General features: G+C 44.2%; 1 protein-coding gene across 4 annotated transcripts in view; it reads left to right on the forward strand.

The window, feature by feature from the left end:
* ABCC4 (ATP binding cassette subfamily C member 4) overlaps positions 1-12,780 on the forward strand; it is a 264,459-nt gene that overhangs the window by 411 nt on the left and 251,268 nt on the right. The gene's annotated exons all lie outside the window — the stretch shown is intronic.

The following is a 12,780-nucleotide window of genomic DNA, read 5'->3' on the forward strand; positions in this document are numbered from 1 at the left end:
GAGGGGTTCTGGGGACCAGGGGATCCCTGCCTTGGTGCTCGCGGCTCTGCCAGCCTCCAGTGCCTGGGAGCAGCAGCAGCAGCAGCAGCAGCAGCAGCAGCAGCAGCAGCGACCGCGGCCGCAGGAGTCGGAGCAGGAGCTGGGGAGGGGGAGAGCCGTAGCTGCCCCGGGAGAATTACTGCCCAGTGGGAGAACCGACTAGACCCTTCCCCCCTTAGCCCACTTCCCCCGTGCCGGTCAGGGATTCGCACTTCTCATGAACTAAAGCTGCACCTTTTTCTTCCTAAGCAAGCAGCTTGTGAACAGCTTCCTTTATCTAAACTTAACCGCAGTTTAATTAGTGCCCTGGACCATTGCCATCGCCCCCACGGCGTCCCCACCTCTTCCGATATTCCTTCTGTGACACTGAGCTGCAACTCCACCGGGCTCCCTTGTGTGTTTGTGTGGCTGTGACCATGTCTCTCTCTTCCCCTTCCTCTGTGTCTCACACCGTGTCCTGGTATCTAGTTGTGGCATATTTCATGTGGGTAAAATAACAGCTTTTTTTTTTTTTTTTTCCTTTTTTTTTTCAACATTTTTTATTTATTTTTGGGACAGAGAGAGACAGAGCATGAACGGGGGAGGGGCAGAGAGAGAGGGAGACACAGAATCGGAAACAGGCTCCAGGCTCTGAGCCATCAGCCCAGAGCCTGACGCGGGGCTCGAACTCACAGACCGCGAGATCGTGACCTGGCTGAAGTCGGACGCTTAACCGACTGCGCCACCCAGGCGCCCCACAGCTTTTTTATTTAATAAATGGGAACACTGCTCTTTAACACGTTTTTATCCTGGCCACACAGAGCCACAACTGGAGCATGTCTTTGAACAGCCGCTTTCCTTATTGCAATTATTTCCATTTCTACCTTTGAGGACCGCTCTGGAGATGGGGTCCTTGAAGCCTGTGGTCTCTGGATCTCTAGCCTTTGTAGAAGTGATCCGTGGTCTTAATGCAGGTAGTCTTGTCCAGGCGCCCTATGGACCTAAAATTATTGGAGGGTCCCTGAGCTGGGAGAAAACACAGGGGTGAAAAACGGCTCAGAGAGGTGAAGCTCTTGGCTAGTTTTCCATGTCGTAGCTGGGACTACTAACTAGGTGGGCCTGAACCTTTGGAATTAAATTGCATTTGCATTAGATATTTTGTTTCTTGACCCCAAACTAACCTGAGGGCTCTAATCTTACCCACATTCTGATAATTTACTCTTTTAAATGGGGTAAGCCTAGGAGATCCCAAGGGGGTGAGTATGCCTACGTTTGTTTTGATTGGTGTATTCACTTTGTGTGGGAACATCTCTTGGCCCTTTGGCCCCTCTGAAGGAAAGAGGACTATGGGTAGAAGAAGGAATTTGGATGTGGGTATCGTCAACAGTGGTGAAGCAGGCAAATGTCTCCTTAACTTCAGGCAGGGCAAGGAATTCTGAAGCACTTTCTGTTTGTGGATTTTTCACATGAAAATGGGAAGATGAGGATTTTGGATGAAGCTATTTCCAGCTTCCTTACTGCAGGGGAAGGAGTGCTTCTCTCTGTTTTACACCTGACAGTCCTGAAGCAGAGGTGAAGTTGCTTGGGATCACACAGCTATTTAGATGTAGAGCAGGATCCCAAAGCAGGCAGTCTGGCTCCTGAGCCTGTGTTTGTAACCGCTGTACTGAGCTGCTTCTGTTTGGACACTTGTTCTTTTTTTTTTTTTTTAAATTTTTTTTTTAAACGTTTATTTATTTTTGAGACAGAGAGAGAGCATGAACGGGGGAGGGTCAGAGAGGGAGACACAGAATCTGAAACAGGCTCCAGGCTCTGAGCCATCAGCACAGAGCCTGACGCGAGGCTTGAACTCACGGACCTCGAGATCATGACCTGAGCCGAAGTCGGCCACTTAACCGACTGAGCCACCCAGGCGCCCCGGAACACTTGCTCTTAAATACGTGGAGAAGGCTAGTCCATACACACTTTTGGTCTTGCAGGCCGGAGTTTCTTAAAGTTACTGCTGTTGGAGATGAGATGGTGCTTGTGAAAACTATCACCATGCTTTAGGGCACCTGTCCTCAAAGCCGGGCTCTTAACGCCTTTAGCATCTGCATCACCTGGGAGCTTGTTAGGGATGCAAATTCTCCAGCCCCCATTTCAGACCAGTTCTGTAAATTATGTAGAAACTCTGGGGGGGGGGGGGGTGGGTGGGTTTGAAACAGGTGCTGCAGGTGATGCTGATGGAAGGTTGAGCCTGGCTCGCTGCTTGAAGCCAGCACCCCCAGTGGCATTGTTATTCCAGTTTTAAAAAAGGGTTGTGCAAGTCTTTTGAGGTCAGATTGACCGTGATTGCTATCCTACGTTGGTTTATTTACCTTCTGCAATTCTAGGGCTTAAAAAAAAATTTTTTTAAGTGTTTATTTAACTTTGTGAAAGAGAGAGATCATGAGCGAGCAGGGGGAGGGAGAGAGGGGGATACAATCCGAAGCAGTCTCCAGGCAGGCTCCAGGCTCTGAGCTGTCAGCACAGAGACTGACGCAGGGCTCAAACTCACATGAGATCATGACCTGAGCCAAAGTCTGATGGTCAACCAATTGAGCCACCCAGGTGCCCCTGCAGTTTTAGAGGTTTTAAAGTCGGAGGCCACCTTAGTGATTTCCATGTGTACCCTTCTGGCTGCAGGTGGGAAAGCTGAAATGAGCCCAGTCAGGGAGTACTGCCTGGAGATAAGGCCCAACTTGTAGAGAAAAGCCCTAGTTTTCAGCTTCTCATTGGATATTTGCTTTTCTTAAATTTCATCTGCTTTCTAAACTTGTGAACTGGTAGCTGTCTATCCAAATGATGCTGATAACTAGCTTTACTGACTTCTATACAAAACCCCCTTACTGGGGTTTTGGTGTTTTCACAGCACACTTTGGGTTTAGAGTCTAGGGGTCATACGTTTGTGGCTATTGGCACTTGTTGTGGATTTTTGCTTTATTTAAACAATTTTTAAAAAATATTTATTTTTAAGTGAGAGAGAGTGTGCATGCAAGTGGGGGAGGGGCAGAGACAAAGGGAGACCCAGAATCTGAAGCAGGCTCCAGGCTCTGAGCTGTTAGCACAGAGCCTGACGTGGGGCTCCAACCCACAAGCTGTGAGATCATGACCTGAGCTGAAGTTGGACCCTTAACTGACTGAGCCACCCAGGTGCCCCTGTTCTATTTTTTAAGTAGGCTCTGTGCCCACCCAGTGTGGGGCTTGAACTCACAACCCTGAGATCAATAGTTGCATGCCCTATAGACTGAACCAGCTAGGCATCCCTGTTAGGAATTTTTCAAAAGAATATATATATATTTTTCTGCTTTTGTTAGAAATTTAAAACTACAGAAAAAGAAAGGAATATGGATGGTTTATTTTACAGAGAGCGTGGGGGGGGGGGGAGGCAGAGAGAGAATCTTAAGCAGGCTCCTCCATAGTCAGCATGGAGCCCAACTTGAGGCCCCATCCCATGAGCCTTTTGACCATGACCTGAACTGAAATTAAGGGTCCAATACCCAACTGACCGAGCCTCCCAGGTGCCCCTGGATGATTTGTTTTTATTAGCCAAGTATATCTGCTGATGTTTTGGTTGTGTTTTCGTCTTCCTCCTAAAACTCTTGTGCATGTGTCTTTTCTACAAAACCAAGTAGTACCCCCCCCACCCCCCCACCCCAGCCAAATAGTTTTGGATCCTGATTCTTTCTTAATTTCCAATGGTTAACATTTATATATGGGCTTAAATTGTCAAAACAGTATATTTAATGATTGTGGTTTATTCAGTCTTTCACTTGTGTCGAGTACAGTTTATTTCTGATTATGATGCAGTGCACGTCCATGTATCTTTTTTTTTTTTTAATTTTTTTTTTCAGCGTTTTTTATTTATTTTTGGGACAGAGACAGCATGAACGGGGGAGGGGCAGAGAGAGAGGGAGACACAGCATCGGAAACAGGCTCCAGGCTCCGAGCCATCAGCCCAGAGCCTGACGCGGGGCTCGAACTCACAGACCGCAAGATCGTGACCTGGCTGAAGTCGGACGCTTAACCGACCGCGCCACCCAGGCGCCCTAGTCCATGTATCTTTATGCGTCTTTCCTTTTTCTCTATTCCCCGAAGTAGAGTAAGTGGTGAAAGGCAAAATGATTTCCCAGTTTTGGACCAGTTGACCCTCAATATCGGCTTGTGTGCATGTTTCATTGTGAACTTTAAATACCTGAATTAAGGTGCTTAAAAGGTTAAAAATATCAAAGTTTTAATTTGAATTTGATTCATATAGATGGAGCTTTTTTAAATATCTTTGAATTTGTGTTACATTTTTTCCCATGAGGCATTTATACCTTTTGAAATAACTTATAATAGTGCTTATCATATTTTTTCAGATTTTCATTTGTCTCAATTTAGATCACAGTTGTTTTTTTTTTTTTTTGTCCAAATAATCTCTACACCCATTGTGGGGCTCAAACTCACAACCTGGGGATGAAGGGTTGCCTGCTGAACTGAGCCAGCCAGGCACCCCTCCCCTACATAAATTTATGTGTCATTAATCAGGCTTTTCTTTCTGGTTTTTCCTTTTTTTTTTTTCTTTCTTTCTGGTTTTTCCTGTTGCTTCTGTAATAGATCTTTTTTAGATTCCGGCGTCATCTAAATCTCCATAAGCATTTTCTTTCTAATGTTAAAGGCAGCTAGAATTTCCTTTTGTATTTGGTGTAAGAGAGGCCCCATTTTTCCCCAGACAGCCCATTTTCTCATCATGGTTTATTGAATAATTCTTCCTCTTTTCCCATTATTGGAAGTAAATGGTGTGGTGTATCCAGCTGGGCACTAGATCGTCCTGTCCCTCAAGACTCCCTGGACATGTCCCCGGCTCCCCCGCTGCACAGCATCCCTGGGGGTGTGCTCTGCATTTATCAATCCACCCTCCTGCCTGTGGTTAGCAGCTCAGACCTGTCCCCAGAGAATGGGGTTGAGGAGGGTTTGGGCCACCGGAGAATGGCTTACATTCTCACTCCCCTGACACTGGCACAGTCGGTGAACTGTCATCTTGCAAAGTGAATGCTGTTGTGGAGATTGCCACTGGTGCCAGGGTAGACTCTCTGGAGACTTCTCAGAGAAGGCTGAGGATGCGAGGGAAGTGCAGATAATGCTGAGTGCTGTAATGGTTTCTAGAGGTTGACTGCATTAGGCCCTCGGTGATTGGGAATACAGACGTGTCACTGTATTCATTTAGTTTAGTTTCTTTCCAAACAGTGGCTGTGGTGTACGTTATTAGGTAGCTGATAGTATTTTATTTTTTTTTAAGAGAGAGCATGAGTGGGGTAGGGAGGCAGAGAGAGGGAGAGGATCCGATTTTTTAAAAAAATATAATTTAGGGGCGCCTGGGTGGCGCAGTCGGTTAAGCGTCCGACTTCAGCCAGGTCACGATCTCGCGGTCCGTGAGTTTGAGCCCCGCGTCAGGCTCTGGGCTGATGGCTCGGAGCCTGGAGCCTGTTTCCGATTCTGTGTCTCCCTCTCTCTCTGCCCCTCCCCTGTTCATGCTCTGTCTCTCTCTGTTCCAAAAAAAAAAAAAAAAAAAAAAAAAAAAAAAGTTGAAAAAAAAATTAAAAAAAAAAAAAATATAATTTATTGTTAAATTGGCTTACATACAACACCCAGTGCTCATCCCAACAAGTGCCTTCCTCAATGCCCATCACCCATTTCTCCTCTCTCCCGCCCCATCCACCCTCAGATTGTTCTCTGTATTTAAGAGTCTCTTGTGATTTGCCTCCCTCCCTCTCTGTAACTGCTTTTTTCCCCTTCCCTTCCCCCATGGTCTTCTGTTAAGTTTCTCAAGATGCACATATGAGTGAAAACATAAGGATACTGTCTTTGATTTATTTCACTTTGCATAATACCCTCCAGTTTCATCTACGCAGTTGCAAATGGCAGGACTTCATTCTTTCTCATTGCCAGGTAGTATTCCATTGTATGTATAAACCACATCTTCTTTATCCACTCATCAGTTGATGGACATTTAGGCTCTTTCCATAGTTTGGCTATTGTTGAAAGCGCTGCTATGAACATTGGGGTGCATGTGCCCCTGTGAATCAGAACTCCTGTATCCTTTGGATAAATTCCTAGTAGTGCTGTTGCTGGGTCGTAGGGTAGTTCTATTTTAAATTTTTGAGGAACCTCCACACTGTTTTCCAGAGAGCTGCACCAGTTTGCATTCCCACCAACAGTGCAAGAGGGTTCCCGTTTCTCCGCATTCTCACCGACATCTGTTGTTGCCTGAGTTGTTAATGTTAGCCATTCTGACACGTGTGAGTTGTTATCTCAGTGTGGTTTTGATTTGTATTTCCCTGATGAGGAGTGACGTTTAGCATCTTTTCATGTGTCTGTTGGCCCTCTGGATGTCTTCTTTGGAGAAGTATCTATTCATGTCTTCTGCCCATTTCTTCACTGGATTATTTGTTTTTCGGGTGTTGAGTTTGGTAAGTACTCTATTGATTTTGGATACTAACCCTTTATCTGATATGTCATTTGCAAATATCTTTTCCCATTCTGTCTGCCTTTTAGTTTTGTTAATTATTTCCTTTGCAGGGCAGAAGCTTTTTATCTTGATGAGGTCCCAATAGTTCATTTTTGCTTTTAATTCCCTTGCCTTTGGAGATGTGTTGAGTAAGAAATTGCTGTGGCTGAGGTCAAAGAGGTGGTTGCCTGCTTTCTCCTCTAGGGTTTTGATGGTTTCCTGTCTCACATTCAGGTCCATTATCCATTTTGAGTTTATTTTTGTGAATGGTATAAGAAAGTGGTCCAGTTTCATTCTTCTGCATGTTTTGCTGACCAATTCTCCCATCACCGACTGTCTTTTTTCCATTGGATACTCTTTCCTGCTTTGTCAAAGATTAGTTGGCCATACATTTGTGGGTCCAATTCTGGGTTCTCTATTCTATTCCATTGGTCTATGTGTCTGTTTTTGAGCCAATACCATGCTGTCTTGATGATTACAGCTTTGTAGTAGAGACTAAAGTGTGGGATTGCGATGCCTCCTGCTTTGGTTTTCTTCTTCAATTATTTTGGCTATTTGTGTCTTTTGTGGTTCCATACAAATTTTAGGATTGTTCTAGCTTTGAGAAGAATGTTGGTGCAATTTTGATTGGGATTACATTGAACGTGTAGATTGCTTTGGGTATTATTGACATTGTAACGATATTCTTCCCATTCATGAGCATGGAAAGTTTTTCCATTTCTTTGTGTCTACTTCAGTTTCCTTCATAAGCTTTCTATAGTTTTCAGCATACAGATTTTTTACATTATTTGGTTAGGTTTATTCCTAGGTATTTTATAGTTCTTGGTGCAATTGTAAATGAGATCAGTTTCTTTATTTCTCTTTTGCTTCATTACTGCTGTATAGAAATGCAACTGATTTATGTACATTGATTTTTGTACCCTGTGACTTTGCTGAATTTATGTATCAGTTCTAGGAGTCTTGGTGGAGTCTATGGGTTTTTCCATGTAGAGTATCCTGTCTGCGAAAAGTGAAAGTTTGACTTCTTTGCCAGTTTTGATGCCTTTTATTTCATTTTGTTGTCTCATTGCTGATGCTAGGCAGGATTTCCAACACTATGTTAAACAACAGTGGTGAGAGCAGACATCCCTGTCATGGTGTCCCTGATCTCACGGGGAAAGCTCTCACTTTTTCCTCATTGAGGATGATATTAGCTGTGGGCTTTTCATAAACCGCTTTTATGATGTTTAAGTATGTTCCTTCTATCCCGACTTTCTTGAGGGTTTTTATTAAGAAAGGATTTTGTATTTTGTCAAATGCTTTTTCTGCATCGATTGACAGGATCATATGGTTCTTTCTTTCTTTTTTTTTTTTTAACTTTTACTTATTTTTGAGACAGAGAGACAGAGCATGAACCGGGGAGGGTCAGAGAGAGGCAGACACAGAATCTGAAACAGGCTCCAGGCTCTGAGCTGTCAACATAGAGCCTGACACGGGGCTTGAACTCACGGACTGCGAGATCATGACCTGAGCTGAAGTCGGCCACTTAACCGACTGAGCCACCCAGGCGCCCCTCTTTTCTTTTATTAATATGATGTATCACATTGATTGATTTGTGAATGTTGAACCAGCCCTGCAGCCCAGGAATGAATCCCACTTGATCATGGTGAATAATTCTTTTTCTATGCTGTTGAACTCGATTTGTTAGTATCTTATTGAGAATTTTTGCATCCATATTCATCAGGGATATTGGCCTGTAGTTCTCTTTTTTTGTTGGGTCTCTGTCTGGTTTAGGAATCAAAGTAATGCTGGCTTCATAGAATGAGTCTGGAAGTTTTCCTTCCCTTTCTATTTTTGGAATAGCTTGAGAAGGATAGGTATTATCTCTGCTTTAAATGTCTGGTAGAATTCACCAGGGAAGCCATCTGGTCCAGGACTCTTTATTTGTTGGGAGATTTTTGATAACTGATTCAATTTCTTCACTGGTTGTGGTCTGTTCAAATTTTCTATTTCTTTCTGTTTGAGATTTGGTAGTGTGTGGGTGTCTAGGAATTTGTCCATTTCTTCCAGGTTGTCCAGTTTGTTGGCATCTAATTTTTCATAGTATTCTCTGATAATTGCTTGTATTTCTGAGGGATTGGTTGTGATAAATCCATTTTCATTCGTGATTTGGGTCCTCAGGAGAGAGAATTTCAAGCAGTCTCCATGCTTAGCACGGAGCCCACCGCATAGCTCAATCCCAAGACCCTGGGATCATGACCTGAGCCAAAATGAAGAGTCAGACACTTAACCTACTGAGCCACCCAGACACACCCCAGAGATGTTTCATTTTAAACTAGGGCTTGGCACCATTTTCAAGATGCCCCCCACTTTTTTTTAAAGATTAAAAAAAATGTTTACTTTTGAGAGAGCACGCACAAGCAGGGGAAGGGGCAGAGAAAGGGGGGTCAGAGGATCCAAAACTGGTTCCCTGCAGAGAGTCCGATGCGGGGGCTTGAACTCAAAAACTATGAGATCATGACTTGAGCTGACGTCAGATGCTTAACCAACTATGCTACCCAGGCACCCCTGAAGGTTTTTTTTTGTTTGTTTGTTTTTTTTAATTCTTTTTTTTTTTCAACGTTTTTTATTTTTATTTTTGGGACAGAGAGAGACAGAGCATGAACGGGGGAGGGGCAGAGAGTGAGGGAGACACAGAATCGGAAACAGGCTCCAGGCTCCGAGCCATCAGCCCAGAGCCTGACGCGGGGCTCGAACTCACGGACCGCGAGATCGTGACCTGGCTGAAGTCGGACGCTTAACCGACTGCGCCACCCAGGCGCCCGCTTTTTTTTTTATTTATTTATTTTTATTTTTTTAAAGTACACTCTACACCTAACATGGGGCTCAAACCCACAACTTGGAGATCATGAGGTGCACGCTCTTCTCACTGAGCCTGTTTGGCACACTCCCAAAATGCCTCTTAATGTTAATCTTCCGTTGTTTGTTACCAGAAATCCAGATGTTACTGATGGAGGCTGGGTTAGCTTTCCAGGGCCCTTTTTCTGGCCTCAGCCTGTTTGTGTCTTCAGCATTTAGTTTGAGGAGTTTTGGCAAATTTGTACAATAACTACAGCCTGAAGCAAAACACCCTTATTGAAATTTACTAAACCCCTGCAGTGAAATAAACAGTGTAACAAAATTTACTAAGTTTATCTCCTATAGCTTAAACTTAATTTTTTTGGGTCTTTATCCCTATAGTTTCTGCATCTGCTCAACATGAAAGGGGTTAACTAGTGTTCATTCAGCTAATTTGCCTTTCTGAGTCCTCCAGGGGATCCCCTCCCTCCTTGCACATCTCCCAGGCTGCACCTGCTCTGTGGGGTGTGGAACCCAGGGTCCTTGTGTGCAACATGAGCCTTTATCCTAAATCTTAACCTGTAACTTTTCAGTGGAGCCAGGACACCCTGTCTGATACCAGGAGAATGTCTCTGGGTGGGGGGGGGGGTGTTCTTTGTGTGAGCTCTGAGCCTGTGCAAGTATTTTCAATGTTTCTATGCTGATGAATTGTGCAGAAGTGGTTGGCAGTGATGCAGTGGGAAGGTCTAGGCTTTGGAATGGACCCAACTCTTATCTCTGGCCCTGCAAGTTCTTTGTGGCTGCATGTAAATGAATATCTGAGCCTTAAAATGGGGAGACAGGGATGATCGTTAATGCAGGTCACCTAGAAGTCACCGAGTCCAGAGTTAAAGCCTCAGGTTGTTATGGCCAGGGGGCTCCTAAAGACTGGAATATAAGTTTTAGATCCATTTAAAGATTGATCCAATTATTTTTATTTTAAAAATATTTTTAATCTCTACATGCATCGTGGGGCTTGAATTTGTAATCTCAAGATCAGGAGTTGCATGCTCTACCGACTGAGCCAGCCAGGTGCCCCAAAGATTGATACACCCAAAGAGATTAATCCTTTTAGGATCTCTTTATATATATTATGTACATACAGTGACACAACCAAAAGTGTAAGTTAGAGAGTAAGATGAATGTTTTTTAGAAGTTAAAACTCACGTTATCTATTTCAGCAGTATTTTATGAAATGCCCGTAAAAATACAGATGAGGAACCTTCCCTTTCTCTAGGTATTCTAGTTCTGATTGGTGTGGGTGGGATTTGGGGATCTACATTTTAAGTTCCTGCTGGGCACTTAGGGGGGTGGAGGATGCTTAGTCCTCCTGAAATGGGTCCATTTAGATAACAATACAGATCGTAACTAACACCTATTGAATGCTTCCTGTGGGCTCAGAATTTTTTGCTCACTCGTTTACATTTAATGTTCCTGTTAATCCTCAATTGTATAAGACCCTGAATATGTCATACTGGAGGAAATCCAGGCCCAGAGGGGTTATGTAACTTGTCTGGGACCTGTAGCGAGGAGGAGGGGGAAGTCACTGCCCCAACTGGTACCCTGCCCACAGTCCTCAGCACACACAGTGGCCGCCTGTTCTCAGGTTCCTGTCTTTGTCTGCCTGCCTTTAGCTCCGACAGGTTAACACTGGTTGACCAAAGAAATAAATGAGTATGCTGACTATCCAGCAGATATTTAAAAGTCATGTTAGTGAGTGAATTTGCTCTTCACAGATGTTCGTCTGTGAAACATATTTTCCTACCCTGTCTCCATCATGCTGTCTCCTGAATTGCCATGTGTTTTCTTGTCCATCCAGTTACTAAGACATGAATCTGTCCGTTTTTTTTTTAAATTTTTTAAATGTTTATTTTTGAGAGAGAGAGAGAGACAGTGTGTGAGTAGGGGAGGGGCAGAGAGAGAGAGACAGAGAGAGAGAGAGAGAGAGAGAGAGAGGAAGACACAGAATCTGAAGCAGGCTCCAGGATCTGAACTGTCAGCACAGAGCCCGAAGCAGGGCTCGAACTCATGAGCAGCGAGATCATCACCTGAGCCGAAGTTGGACGCTTAGTCGACTGAGCTGAGCCACCCAGGGGCCCAGAATCTGTCTGTTCTCAAGGACTTTGTCTTCTGACATCAAATCCCATTGATTCAACTTTAGACATGCCCTTTGAGTCCTTCATTCAGCAAGTGTTTCCTGAATGTGAGTGTGTGAGCCCAAGGGAAGGTGGACACCTCTGAGCCTGTATCCCTCTCCTGTTCCAGCCTCAGCTCATGCTCTTGGCTTTTCTTCCTCCCAGCGGATCTTCCTACTTCCAGTCTTTACCCTAAAACAAATCCCTGCCATCCTCCTGCTTAAAAACCTCTGCTACTCCTTACTGCTTTCAAGAACAGTTCTTAAGAGTGGCATTTAGAATTCTTCAGAACCTGCTTTTTGAGTCTCCTCTTCAACAGTTTCTCACTATGAGACTTTTCTGATGAGGTGAGGCAGATTTTGTAACTATTCTGCCTGTGCAGGTCCCCCAGAGCCGGGATTGGGGTCCTGACTGAAGAGAGGCAGCTGGCTCTCAGTGAACCCCTGGGTTCACAACCAGGGTTGTGGGAGCGGATGGGGGAGAGCAAGGCTGAAGCCTGTGTGGCTTTCCCAGCACCATTGCCCGAGGCACATTTATACAGCACTGAGCCCTGATCCTGGTTACAGTGGAACAGCGCACCCCATCTGAAGCTAAAAGTGCCTGGGGATAAATCTGACTCTACGACTCCCCTGACCATGGGCAAATAAAGTGGGAATAATCGTCCGCATCCCATAGGGTTGTTGAGAATATGAAATGAACCAGACACTGGTAAACAGAATGGTGTCTGGCAGATAGCAGTGAATACATATGAAAAGGTAGCTATGTTACCTTAGCATTTGTAACCTAACATTTTTGTTTGTGTATTGCCGTACTTTATTTCCTAGATAGCGAATCAATGTAAATTTCAGAATCTCATTCCTTACCCAAGGAACATAATCTGGGGCTTGGGGGGAGAGCTGTTGACATCCTGAAATCAGAATTTTTTAACAAGATTCTGGGTGACTCAGATGCTTAAGGTTTGGGAACCACTTTTCTGAATTCTTTCTCAGCCCTTAAAATCCATCTCTGTTTGAGAGCACAGTGGGAGGCCAGGGGTACTGATTCAGCCCCTTTGTGGTTTAGGTAATTCGTTCAGCCAGCATTTGAGTGCCTTTTTCATTGCGGCATTCAAATCCATAAAAATAACATTCCTGTTCTCAAAGCGCTCACACAGTCTTGTCTGTTTAATTCTGTAAATAGTGCTAGTTGCTGAACAAAACAAGCCCCAAATCTTAGTAATTTAGTTAAAAAACAAAATGAGCCACACTTAATCTCATGTTTATA

This window comes from Neofelis nebulosa, chromosome 1 (assembly GCF_028018385.1).
Source record: "Neofelis nebulosa isolate mNeoNeb1 chromosome 1, mNeoNeb1.pri, whole genome shotgun sequence".
Classification (NCBI taxonomy): Eukaryota; Metazoa; Chordata; class Mammalia; order Carnivora; family Felidae; genus Neofelis; species Neofelis nebulosa.